Source organism: Rhinopithecus roxellana, chromosome 3, assembly GCF_007565055.1.
Source record: "Rhinopithecus roxellana isolate Shanxi Qingling chromosome 3, ASM756505v1, whole genome shotgun sequence".
Lineage (NCBI taxonomy): Eukaryota > Metazoa > Chordata > Mammalia > Primates > Cercopithecidae > Rhinopithecus > Rhinopithecus roxellana.
The window spans coordinates 16,653,392-16,667,256 of NC_044551.1; the positions used below are offsets into that span (position 1 = coordinate 16,653,392).

General features: G+C 40.0%; 1 non-coding gene across 1 annotated transcript; it reads left to right on the top strand.

Annotated features, from left to right (window-relative positions):
* Positions 1–3,458: 3,458 nt before the first annotated feature.
* On the top strand, positions 3,459–3,590 carry LOC115896675. The gene has a single exon (XR_004056580.1). It is a non-coding gene; the product is annotated as a small nucleolar RNA SNORA63 (small nucleolar RNA).
* The last annotated feature ends 10,275 nt before the right edge of the window (positions 3,591–13,865 follow it).

Here is a 13,865-nt window from a genome sequence, read left to right on the forward strand (position 1 = left end):
AGAGAGGGTCCTGCTCTATACCCCGGAGGAAGGAATGCTGAGGTCATGAAACTTCCCAAAAAACCAAGAGGAAAGACTGGGTTCAGGGAGCTTCCAATTAGCTGAACACACGGAGATTCCTAGAGGGTGGCATCCCAAAGAGGGCATGTGCATTAGTCAGGGCTCTCTAGAGGGACAGAACTAATAGTATATATACAAAATACATATAAAGGGGAGTTTATTAAGTACTAACTTACATGATCACAAGGTCCCACAATAGGCTGTCTACAAGCTTGAGGAGCAAGGAGAGCCAATTCAATTCTCAAAACTGAAGAACTTGGACTCTGATGTTCTAGGGCAGGAAGCATCCAGCACAGGAGAAAGATGTAGGCTGGAGCCTAGGCCAGTCTCACCTTTTCACATTTTTCTGCCTGCTTTATATTCCCTGGCAGCTGATTAGATGGTGCCCACTAGATTAAGGCTGGGTCTGCCTTTCCCAGCCCACTGACTCAAATGTTAATCTCCTTTGGCAACACCCTCACAGACACACCCAGGATCAATACTTGGCATCCTTCAATACAATCAAGTTAACACTCAGTATTAACCATCACAGCATGAAAGCTCCAAACCCCTTCCCCTATACCTTGCCCCTACACATCTCTTCATCTGTGTCCTTTGTAACATCCTTTATAATAAACCAGTAAATGAGAAAGAAAGAAAGAAAGAAAGAAAGAAAGAAAGAAAGAAAGAAAGAAAGAAAGAAAGAAAGAAAGAAAGAAAGAAAGAAAGAAAGAAAAAGACAAAAATAAAAAGAACTGCCAACCTGTGCCCAGTTTGATTTCAGAATTACCAGAGACCAATTCCTAATCCTGCCTAACAGGGGACCTAACAGAAGCCTGCTAGCTAACTCAAGCTGTGGTCACAGGTTGAAAGAAACTCCTAACTGAAATTTGTGATATAATCTTGAGTGAAAACAAACCCCACTGGCCAGAACTGAGGGGTGAGTGGGAAGTGCACTGTAACCATAGGTGCCAGAGCTGGGTGCCCCTACTTCATGGGTGGACCCAGAAGGGTATGGTCTGAAAGCTGAGGTTTCTGTGGCAGTTTTGAGTTCTGAGCACAGACTGCCATAAATCTAGTTAGCTGCTGCTAGTGGAACACTGCAGGTATGAGACTCACCTTGCCAATTAGTTGGGTGGGGCTTACTGCTTGGTGCTTAGTGCTACTCCTCACTCCCCACACAGACTGTTCTGTACAGCAGAGGCAGCTATACTCCTCCCTAGAACATTACCCCAGCAGCCAGAGAACTGCCCTCCAATCCCCACTGTGGCTGCAGTCTGTGCCCTCACTTGGAAAGCCGGAGCTCGAACTTGCCTGACCCAGCCCACACCCATTTTTGCACCTCGACCCACTGTCATAGCTTAACACAAAGGACAGAAAGTTTTTGGAGTTCCATGGTCCCAAAGGCACCAGAGGCACTTGAGGCATCAGAGTATCCCCTCTGAGTAACATAAGGCAAGCACAGATTTCCACCACTACCACCACAGCTGGTGCTTTTGCAAGTGCCACCTCTTGGCTGAAGGCCAACCAGCACAGACATTTCAACGTCTGCAGAAACACCACCACAACTCTAGGAAAGAGAAAACTTTTGCACAACCTCAGCTATCACCATTACTTACATCACCCTGGCTAACCAGGAGGTGTTGAGTCTGTCCATGTGCCCAGTATATCACTACTACAGCTGACATTTAAGAAAACTAACATAGTAAGGCTATTTATAACCAAGGAAACTTCAGAGTCTTTGTCACTCTCCTCCCACCCCCCATCAGAGCTGGTACTGGTACCTGCTACTGGGAGACTAGAGGACAGGTCGCAGCATATTCTTAGCACCAGCCTGGAGTGTGGCAGCCCCACTCGATGGCTAGTCCCAGAGGAGCAGCAGGATTCACAGTAGTCTGGCCGTCAGGGGCTGCTACTCCTAGGCAGAGTGCACCACAGTAAGAGAACACCCCGTGGGACATAAGAAACCTACCTGGGAAACATGGTGAAACCCCATCTCTATAAAAAATACAAAAATCAGCCAGGCATAGTGGTGCATGCCTATAGTAACTACTCAAAAGGCTGAGGTGGGAGGATCACTTGAGCCTGGGAAGTCAAGGCTCCAATGAGCCATGATTGTGTCACTGCATTCCAGCCTGGGTGACAGCAAGACCCTGTCTCAAAAAAAAAAAAAAAAAAAAAAAAAAGTTGACACCACTAGGGAACAAGACAAGTTTCATGAGACCTCTGCCATTCCAGCCCCATGGCAAACAGTGAACCTGCTCACATACCCACCACATCGCTGCTACAACCAGCATCTGAGAAAGCTGTTACAAAAAGATTCTCTGTAACCAAGGAATTTATATAGTCTTCACCACTGAATGCACCTAGAGCTGAAGCTAGGTGACAATAAACTATAAACATTAAAGTCACATCCTCAAGGGGAAAAATATTTTAATAAGCCTGTCAAATAAAAAGTAAAGACAAAAATAATTAGAAGAAATAGTCCCTACCTGAATGAAAAAGAACCAGAAAAATAATCCAGGCGATATGAAAAAACAGGATTCTATAACACCCCAAAAAGATCACATTAAAACTTTCCAGAGGAAAGTTAAGCAAAAGAAAAGAAATAACAAAGATCAGAGCAGAACTAAATGAAACTGAAACCAAAAAATGGGAAAGATTAATGAAGCAAAATTCTGGTTATTTGAAAAAATAAACAAAATTGATAGATCACTACCTAGATTCACCAAGAAAAGACGAAAGAAGATTCAGATAAGCTTAATTACAAATGAAAATGGAAACTATACAGCTGACACTACAAAAAGACAAAAGATCATTCGAGACTAGTATGAACACCTCTATGAACACAAACTAGAAAATCTAGAGGAAATGGATAAATTCCTGAAAATATACAACTCCCCTAGCTTGAATCAGAAAGAAATATAAATCCCGAACAGAGCAATGCCAAGCGGTGAAATTGAATGAGTAATTTTAATAACTGCCAACAAAGAAAAGCCTAGGGCCAGACAGATTCACAGCCAAATTCTACCAAACATTCAAATAATTAGTACCAGTTCTACTGACACTATTCCAAAAGCTTGAGAAGGAGGGAATCCTCCCTAACTCATTCTATGAAGCCAGTATTACCCTGATACCAGAGCCAGGAAAGCACACAAAAAAGAAAACTACTGGCCGATATCCATGATAAATACAGATGCAAAAAATTCTTAACAAAATGCTAGCAAACCGAATCTAACGGCACATTAAAAAAAAAAAAAAATCCACCGTGATCAAGTGAGTTTCATCCCAGGGATGCAGGGATGTTTCAACATATGCAAATCAATAAATGTGTTTCGTCACATCAGGAGAATTAAAATAAAAATCATATGATCATCTCAATAGACATAGAAAAAGCATCTGATAAAATCCAGCATCTCAAGCAGGATTCAGACTAGAATATAGCTGTTAAGTGCTATGTTGCCATTCCCCCTGCTTAAAATAAAGTTTTTTTCTTAACTATACCTGTCTGCTATCTGCTGTAGCAGCCAGGGATACTTGGTTTCATACATGTTGAAAGGAATAAATTTTAAAAAACACCAGCATCCCTTTATGATAAAAGCCTTCGGCCAGGCGCGGTGGCTCATGCCTGTAATCCCAGCACCTTAGGAGGCCGAGGCGGGCAGATCACAAGATCAGGAGATCGAGACCATCCTGGCTAACACAGTGAAACCCCATCTCTACTAAAAATACAAAAAATTAGCCAGGCGTGATGGCGCATGCCTGTAGTCCCAGCTGCTGGGGAGGCTGAGGCAGGAGAATGGAGTGAACCTGGGAGACGGAGCTTGCAGTGAGCCGAGACTGCGCCACTGCACTCCAGCATGGGCAACAGAGCAAGAGTCTGTCTTAAAAAAAAAAAAAAAAAAAAAAAAAAAAAAGCCCTCAACAAGCTAAGTATAGAAGGATAAGGACATGTCTCAAAAAAAAATAAAAAAATAAAAAAATAAGCCATATATGCCAACACTACAGCCAACATCATGTTGAACGGGAAAAGTTGAAAGCATTCCCCTTGAGAACTGGAACAAGACAAGTATGCCTATTCAACATAGTACTTAGTGTAAGTCTTAGCCAGAGGAGTCAAAGAAAAAAATAAATGGCAACCAAATTGGAAAACAGGAAGTCAAACTATCACTGTTTGCTGATGATATGATCTCATACCTAGAAAAACCTAAAGACTGCTTCAAAAGACTCCTAGATCTGATGAATTAATTCAGTAAAGTCTCAGGTTACAAAATCAATGTACACAAGTCAGTAGCACTACTATACAACAAAAATGACCACGCTGAGAATCAAATCAAGAACTCAATTTATTTTACCATGGCTGATAAATAAATGAATGAATGAATGAATAAATAAATAAATAAATAAAATAGCTAAGAATATACTTAACCAAAGCGGTGAAAGATCTCTACAAAGGGAACTACAAAACAGTACCGAAAGAAATCATAGCTGTTACAAACAAACAGAAATACATCCCATGTTCATATATTGGATGAATCAATGTCGTGAAAATGGCTATACTGCCCAAAGCAATTTACAGATTCAATGTAATTCCCATCAAAATACAAATGTTTACAATGAACTGATTTTTGACAAAGCATACAGAAACACAAATGGGGGAAAGGACACCCTATTCAGTAAATGGTGCTGGGAAAACTGGCAAGCCACATGTAGAAGAATGAAACTGGATCTCTATGTCTCACCATATATGAAAACTAACTCAAGATGTATTAAAGACTTAAATCTAAAACCTGAAACCATAAAAATTCTAGAAGAAAACCTGGGAAAAACTCTTCTGGACATTGGCCTAGCTAAAGAATTTATGACTAAGATCCCAAAAGCAAATGCAACAAAAACAAAAATAAATACTGAGACCTAATTAAATTAAAAAGCTTCTGCACAGCAAAATAAATAATCTGCAGAGCAAATGGACCACCTTTAGTATGGGAGAAAATATTTGCAAATTATGCATCTGACAAAGGATTAATACCCAGAATCTACAAGGAACTCAAACAAATCAGCAAGAAAAACAAATCCCATTAACAAGTGGACAAAGAATATAGATAGTCATTTCTCAAAAGATATTATCTTTAAAGATACAGAAAAGTCAACAAACATACAAGAAAATGCTCATCACAAATCATGAAGGAAATGCAAATTAAAATCACAATGAGATAACATCTTACCCTAGCCAGAATGGCCATTATTAAAAAGTCAAAAAAGCCGGGCGCGGTGGCTCAAGTCTGTAATCCCAGCACTTTGGGAGGCTGAGGCAGACGGATCACGAGGTCAGGAGATCAAGATTATCTTGGCTAACACGGTGAAACCCCGTTTCTAGTAAAAATACAAAATATTAGCCAGGTGTGGTGGTGGGCGACTGTAGTCCCAGCTACTTAGGAGGCTGAGGAAGGAGAATGGCGTGAATTCAGGAAATGGAGTTTGCAGTGAGCCGAGATCACGCCACTGCACTCCAGCCTGGATGACAGAGCAAGACTCCATCTCACAAAAAAAAAAAAAAAAAAAAAAAAATTAATGCTTACAGTCTGCTCCTGGGAATATAAATTAATACAACCTCTATGGAAAACAGTATGGAGATTTCTCAAGGAACTAAAAATAGATCTTCCATTCAATCCAGCAATCCCACGACTGGATATCTACTCAAGAGAAAAGAAGTCACTATATCAAAAAGGCACCTGTATGTGGATGTTTATTGCAGCACAATTCACAAAGCAAAGATATGGAATCAAGCTAAGTGCCCATAAACTGATGAATGGATAACGAAAATGTGGCATAGATACACCATGGAATACTACTCAGTCATAATAAGGAAAAAAATAATGTCTTGCAGCAACTTGGGTGGAACTGGAGGTCATTTTTCTAAGCAAATTAACTCAAGAATCAAAAACCAAATACTGCGTGTTCTCGCTTATAAGTAGAAACTAAGCTATGGGTACACAAAGACATGCAGGCTGGTGTAATGGACATCGGAGACTCAGAAAGGAAGACGATGGGAGGGGGATGCAGGATGAAACACTACCTATTAGGTACAATGTACTCTACCCGGATGATGGACGCACTAAAATCCTAGACTTTGTTACATTTATCCATATAACCAAAAACCACTTGTACCACTCAAGCTAGTGAAATAAAAATAAGGAAAGAATTACTATGGACCGATTACTTCTCTCTATCTTCCATTTTTCCTTTTAAAAGCCTTTTTAAATAAGATTGTCTACTGTGGTTATGCTAGGCTTACCCACCATTGTAGGTTGCCTATAGAGGAATAGATAACTTGTTTCTTCAGTTCATATGTCTTTAGATTGAGAGGAATGGTGTAGTAAAGCTGTACTTAAGGCACTACAACCAAAGAACCTCATCCACACTTGGACCTGATTTTGAAGCCAACATCCTGGATTTTGAGCTGAAAACATAAATGGATGTGAGTTTGGGGGAGGGGGAGCAGTAGGAAGAGTTTATGGTATTTTTCATGTCGAGGTAATATAAATAATTTGTGGCCAGAGTAAGAAGTGTGGTGGTTTTTAAATATGTCCACAAGTTCTTTTATAGTCCTCCTTTCAAAAGATGGAGCCAATTCCCTCTCCCTTTAAGTGTGGCATTACTTAATGACTTGTTTTTAACAAATAGGGTGTTGTTAAAGTGACAAGTTTTGATACCTGAAAGTGGGACATAAAGGGCATTGTGGACTCCTCCTTACTCTGTCTCTCATTTGGTCAGGTGTTCTGGGAGATACCAGCTGCCATGATGTAAGAATGCTCAAGTAGCCCTATGGAGGAGTCCAAGTGGCATGGAACTGAGGCCTCCAGCAAACAAGGTTGTGAGTGAGCCCTCTTGGAAACAGATACATCAACCCCACTCAATGGTAAAATGATGGCAGCCCTGGCTGACATCTTTATGGTGACTTAATAAGAAACCCTGAACCAGAACCACCCAGACAAGCCACTTTAAACTGTTGTCTCACTGGAACTACAAGATAAAAACTATTTGTTGTTTCAAGTAAATCTCTAAGTTTGTGCAAGATATGGTTTGGATTTGTGTCCCCACCCAAATCTCGTGGAATTGTAATCCCCAATGTAATCCCCCAGGAGGAGCCTAGTAGGAGGTGACTGAATCAAGAGGGCAGATTTCCCCCTTGCTGTTCTCCTGATAGGGAGTGAGTTCTCATAAGATCTGGTTGTTTAAAAGTGTGTAGCACCTCCCTCTTTATCTCTCTTCCTCCTGCTCTGGCCATGTAAGATATGCCTGCTTCCTTTTCCGCCAGGACTGAAAGTTTCCTGAGGCCTTCCCAGTCATGCTTCCTGTGCAGCCTGTGGAACTGTGAGCCAATTAAACCTCTTTTCTTTATAAATTATCCAGTCTCAGGTAGTTCTTTATAGAACTGTGAGAATGGACTAATACATTGTATTAATTTATTATACAGCAATAGATAATGTATACACTGGGTAATTACAAATATTTCTTTTATTCAGTCAGCACCATGTGCTATGCTATACACTGGGGATATAGTGATGAACCACACAGCCATAATCTCTTCACTCAACCAGACTGGTGGGAAAGGCAGAAATTAAACCAATAAGCACATAGATCCACATTTACAGATTGAGATAAGTGCTGAGATAGAAGCATATGCCCATGAGGAGAAAAACAGGAGAGACATAAGTTAGATTTGAAGGATCTCTCTAAGGATGTGGCATTTAAACATAGCTCCAAATGAGAGACATAGCTAAGGATTTAGCCAGGTGCAAATTGTGGGAAGAGACTTCCAAGCAAAAGGAGCAGCTTGCACAAAGCCCACGAGTTAGAGAAGGACGTGGACGAGTCAAAGAACTAAGGGAGGGCAGGGGCAGTGACTTGAGTGTGATGGACAAGAGGGAGCTGGTTGAGCTGAGGTTGGAAAGGAGGCCAGAAGTAGATCAACGCAGGAACTTGGTGGGTGATAATGGGCATATTTTAGCTGAGGGAAGCCTCTGAAACTTTTAAACGAAGAATAATGAGATTCAACTTATTTTATTAAAATGACCATTCTGGATGTCATCTGGTGAACTGACTGGAAGGGGACAAGAGTAGAGAAGGGAAACCAGTGAGGAGCCTCTGGCTGTAGACCAGGAGCTAGAGGAAGGTGGAATGGCTGTGAGAGGTAGAGATGGAGAGAGGTGGATGGATGCAAGCAATATTGATGGGGCAGAATTACCCACCTTTTAATCTATCAAGCCCAAACAGAATAAGCAAAACCTCTAATTAAGATCATTTAAAGCAAAAGCCAGACTCCCTAAAAATTTTTCTGTGGTTTATTATCTAATATTTGACTACTTAATAATCATTCTGCTTTTTTTAAAATGACTCTCCAACATATGAACTCTATTGTTAATGCATAGAGAAAGAAAATAGAAAGGTAAGTTTTGAACTTTTGACAAAAATTTGAATTATAAGCCTTTTATAAAGTGACCCACTTATATAGCTGACCTAAGAGCTATCCTTTGAAAAGCTAGACCCATTGTACCAGGTCAGTTTCAAATGTGCTGCAATCAAGGGGTATGTTTTAAGCTAGATACTTCCTGTTCTGGTTACACAAACTATACGAGCCCTATGTTAAATACCACGTGTCTATGTTTACAGTAGGAAAGCCTAGAAAGGAATAAAGAACTAAACATACACTTCTTTGATAGCGGTTTGTTTTTTTGTTTTTTTTTTGTTTTGTTTTGTTTTGTTTTGTTTGTTTTGTTTTTTTTGACATGGAGTCTCGCTCTGTCACCAGGTTGGAGGGCAGTGGCACAATCTCGGCTCCCTGCAACCTCCGCCTCCCGGGTTCAAGCAATTCTCTTGCCTCAGCCTCCCGAGTAGCTGGGACAACAGGTGTGTGCCACTACGCCCAGCTAATTTTTGTATTTTTAGTAGAGACAGGGTTTCACCATGTTGGCCAGGATGGTGTCGATCTCTCGACCTCATGATCTGCTCGCCTCAGCCTCCCAAAGTGCTGGGATTATAGGCGTGAGCCCAGCCAACAGCATTATTTTTAAAATTGAGGTCATGCCATGAAGAAGAATTTTCTTAGGTAACTGCTTCAATTACCAAGGTTCTCAGAATGTTTTTCTTCAAGAAGAAGCATTTATCCTCTACAGCAACATTCCTCAAGAAGTGCTCTAGAGACCATTAGCAGGTATCTGCATCACGTGAGGTGAGACACTGCAAATGCTGACTCAGTGAGTCTTACATGGGACCCCTGAACCGTGTTTTAAATAAGCAAAGTAATCCCTATTTTTATTCACTAGAACCTGCATCAGAGATGCACTATTATGGCCTGCATGAGAACTCTGAGTAAATGCAAAGTTGTGGCTTGATAGGACAAATGATATCAAACTTTTTCTTTTTTTTTTTTTTTTTTTGAGAAAGGATCTCAATCACTGTGCACTCTGTCACCCAGGCTGGAGTGCAATCATGACTCACTACAATTGTGACCTCCTGGGCTCAAGCAATTCTGGCCCCAGGCTCCTGAGTAGCTGGGATTACAGGCGTGCATCACTGCACCCAGCTAGATTTTTTATACTTTGTATAAATGAGGTTTCTCTTTGTTGCTTAGGCTGATCTTGAACCCCTGGCCTCAAGCTCTGGGCCACCCAAAGTGCTTGGATTACAGGTGTGAACCACTGTGCCTGGCCTCAGACATCAAACTATTTTAAAAGAAAGGGAGATTTGGGGCCAAAATTATAAATTCACTATCCTACTTTGTGAGGAGAGTAACCATCTTAAATATATATGAACCTTTCCAAATCTTCAAACCTTCACAATCAGAAAACTTACTGCTGATTGTTAAAACTACATTGGTCAAGCAAAGTCAATTTTCTTCCTCCAGAGGTTTTCACCATACAGTTTTTTTTTAATGGTCTTTGGAATGAAGCACAAGGACAGCTTTGGTGTACGGGTAATGTTCTGTTTCTTGATCTAAATGTTACCTATGAAGCCGCGTTCCATCTGTGAAAATTTCTCAAGCTAAACACTTGTGATAGGTGAACATTTCTGAATGCATAGTATCCTTCAAAAACTATAATTGGTCTTTTAAAAAAATTCAAACTTATTAGCAGTTATACTAAAATATTTTAGCATTACACTTCTTACCTTTCAAGTTAATAACCCTTAGTGTTGATGACTGCTGAACTGAAATGAACATTCTCAGATGCACTGCTTTTGGAAAATATAAACTGATGCAAGCCTTTTGGAAAGCAATTTGACAATCAATAGCTGTCCAAAGCTCTGAAAACAGTCATAACTGTTGACCTAGTAATTTTGTTCTCAGAATCTATCTCAAAGAAATAATCTTCACTATGGGAAAGTCCTATTTCCAACATCAAAAAACATAAACCCACCTAAATAATCACAATATGGTAACTATTAAGTAGGTTGTAGTATATCTATATCATAATTTGTATACATTGATGGTAAAGCTAAAAAGCAAAGCAAGGAAATGATTGATACAAAACTTCTCTATGCAGCTGGGGAAGAACACAAATGCACTCCCACGTATGTAATAATATTCTATTTAAGCTAAGTGGTGCATACACAGGTACTCCTATTATTATGATTATTTAAACTATACATATATTTTATATACTAACATGTGTGAATATATATTTTATTATATAGAAGTTTTAGTATATTCAGAACAATTAATGTTTACTAAAAGTTTGTCAACATGAAAAACGCTTATGTCATGCTCACTGCGGCAGCACATATAGTAAAATTGGAATGAAAAATGGTCATATCATAATTGTGAGTAAAAAGCTAGGGCACCATCAATGGATAGACTAGATAAAGAAAATATGACACATATACACCATGGAATACTATGCAGTCATAAAAAAGGATGAGTTCATGTCCTTTGCAGGAACATGGATGGAGCTCGGGGCCATTATTTTCAGCAAACTAACACAGGAACAAAAAACCAGACACCACATGTTCTTACTCATAAGTGGGAGTTGAACAATGAAGACACATGGACACAGGGAGGTGAACATCACACACTGGGGCCTGTTGGGGATCGGGGTGGGGCAAGGGGAGGGAGAGCATTAGGACAAACACCTAATGCATGCGGGGCTCAAAACCTAGATGACGGTTTGATAGGTGCAGCAAACCACAATGGCACATGTATACCTATGTAACAAACCTGCATGTTCTGCACATGTATCCCAGAACTTAAAGGGAAGTAAAATAAAAATAAAAATAAAAACTAGGGCACTAAATTAGTCATAAATTATGGCACACAGGTCTTGTAAAAGGAGGTTGGAATAGTCATACAAAGACACTCATTTCAACTATGACTTAACGTTGTGCTGAGGATCCCAGTCAAGAATTCCTCTCATAAAAACAAAAGAAAGGAACCACTTAAATTGATACTCTTTTTTTATAATTGTGTACCTAGAACATTCAACACAATCAACTGACAATGTACAATACTAATAAGAGTTTAGTAATCTGACCAAGAACTGTTCTAGATGCCAAAAGAAATGACGGCTAACAGTTTTTGAGGGCTACGTACCAGGCACTATTGAATAAGGTGCTTTTCATGTATTAAATCCTGAGTGAAGCTGGTATTATTATCCTGACTTTCAAATTTAAAAACTCCTAAGAAACAGAGAGGTTAAATAACTTGTGTAAGGCCACACAGCTAGCAAGGGACAGAGTTTGGCAGTCTTTGCACATAACCATTACATTGTATTACCCCAACACTAAGCAGTTAGAAAATGTAATAGGTAGCCAGGCGAGGTGGCTCATGCCTATAATCCCAGCACTTTGGGAGGCCGAGGTAGGCAGATCACTTGAGGCTGGGAGTTTGAGACCAGCCTGGGCAACATGGCAAAACCTCGTCTCTACTAAAAATAAAAAATAAAAAGTTAGCCAGGCACGGTGGCACATGCCTGTTATCCCAGCTACTTGTGAGGCTGAGAATCACTTGAACCCGGGAGGCAGAGGTGGCAGTGAGCCGAGACCACGCCACTGCACTCCAGCCTGGGCAACAGAATGAGACTGTGTTTCAAAAAAGAAAAGACAATGTAATAGATCACAGGATCCCCTTCATAATACAATCAAAAAGCAAACAAACAACAAACAAAAAACACTCAAACAAAACACACACACACACACACACACACACACACTAGGGAACATGTTTTTAAGAGTTATGTTTTTAAAAATTTAAAGCAAGACCAAATTGCAATACTTGAAATTATATTACATGGATGTGAATTCTCCAAAACAACAAAAAAACTTTGGGGATGGGGTGTGCAAAGGAAGCTGTGCCCTCCAGATAGTCTCATCTTTTGGCCAGTTGTCGCTTAGGGAATTCTCTGGAGATGGAACGGTGCACGGTGCTCCGGTCATACAAAGATAACTAAAATTCAGGAATCTGGTTTAGTTACTTTGAGAAAAGGTCTTGCAAAAGAGAAAGGGTTAATCAGGAACCCCAAATAATGAATGGCAGGCCATGGAATGAAGGGTTCTGCCGAGCTGTCATCAATGTGACAGCCTGCGGTGGATAAGCAGATCATAACACCACTGGAGCCTTCCACTTACATCAAAGTTGTTGAGCTGAATTCAACATATGCTCCAATCCAGCTCTCCCTATTTATAGACAACGAAACTGAGGTCTAGAACAGGTTTCCCCTCCCAGCTCACAAAATTATTTTAAGGCGGAACCAGAGAGTTAACTAAGCACTCCCCTTCCCCAAGTTTCCTGAAGACCAGTCTGAATATATGTATCCAAATGACTGCACCCATTTAAGCACACTGTATTGAATTTCTATTTACAGACTAAGTCAGCATTTTCCAACCTTCAGACATTCACCTTCCACCTTATGATTTTGTCATATTCATATATCTCTACTATAATTAACTTTATATTTTTTTAAATCTATATACTTTTTTACATAAATTTAGCTTCATCCTAAGCAACAATATTAATAAAATAATACATGAAGTGTGTATTTTTCTAACACATTAAGACAAATATGTATCTACTGAAGTTTCAGTGTTTGCATTTGAACCACTTGTCAGAAAAGTCAACCATCCTTTGCTGTATTTGAAAAGACTCTCTCTAGGTGTTCCAAGGAATTCTAATCTGTTTAATGTTAATGGATGTTATTGATGAAAGAGTACTTGATCAAATAAATCTGGGGAATGCTAGGTTTTTTGTTTGTTAGTCTGTTTGTTTAGAAACAAGGTCTTGCTCTGTCGCCTAGGCTGGAGTGCAGTGGTGTGATCATAGCTCACTGCAGCCTCAAACTCCTGGATTCAAGTGATCCTCCTGCCTCAGCCTCCCAAGTAGCTGAGACTACAAGCGCATGCCACCATACTCGGCTAATTTTTCTTTTACTTTTTGTAGAGATGGGGTCTTGCTTTGTGGCCCCAAGCTAATCTCAAACGCCTGACTTCAAGAGGTCCTCCCACCTTGGCCTCCCAAAGTGTTGGGATTACAGGTGTACAGGCGTGAGCCACCACACCCCAGAATATTTCTCTGATTATTTAAAAAATCAGAGGTAAGGCGTGAAAAAAATTTCCCTCGTGTGAAACACAGGGTGTCTCACACCATTGTGCAATGAGATTCTTCTAACAGATACAGCACTTAACAAGGTTTATTTGACCATGAAACCTTTTTTTCTAGACACTGTTAGTGTTGATAACATGTTCTAAGCTGTATTAATTTTCAGAGGTTTTGTTTTTCTTTTTGACCCCATAATTGATATAAGTAGATACGGTGTATAATAATTTACACTGTATCC